Source organism: Cetorhinus maximus, chromosome 9 (assembly GCF_964194155.1).
Source record: "Cetorhinus maximus chromosome 9, sCetMax3.hap1.1, whole genome shotgun sequence".
Classification (NCBI taxonomy): domain Eukaryota; kingdom Metazoa; phylum Chordata; class Chondrichthyes; order Lamniformes; family Cetorhinidae; genus Cetorhinus; species Cetorhinus maximus.
In genome coordinates, this window is record NC_135887.1 from 133,322,182 (window position 1) to 133,322,648 (window position 467).

Below are 467 nucleotides of genomic sequence, written 5' to 3' on the forward strand. Positions count from 1 at the left end.
GCAAGTATTATGCTACAGCATCACTGGCAGGAGGATGGAGATTATATTCTGCCCATTTTTTATAGATAATTCTCATGATGAGTGCGGCTATGTGAATTTATAACGATTAAAGTATGCACAAACAATTCCATAATGATGCAAGTTTTTAAAAAATAGATTGTGGCGACGGTGTTAAACATTCCATCAAAAATTAGTAGAATGTGTGAGTTAAAAATGAGGGGGTGGAATTATGCTGGTGCAGCCTTTTTATAATAATTTCCTCAAAAAAAAAGCTGCATCACCCACAACCACAAAGATAGCATTGGAATTTCAAAGCCAAGCCCTCTCTCCCTGGCCTTTTGATGGGTCTTGTTGGTTGGGGGGGGGGCGTGGCCAAGCTTCAGCGTTCGAGGGCTGGGTGTAACGTGTCCTCCCGGCCTGCGGGTGGCGCTGTGGACGAATGGGGTGGGGGGTGGCGGGGGCCTGGC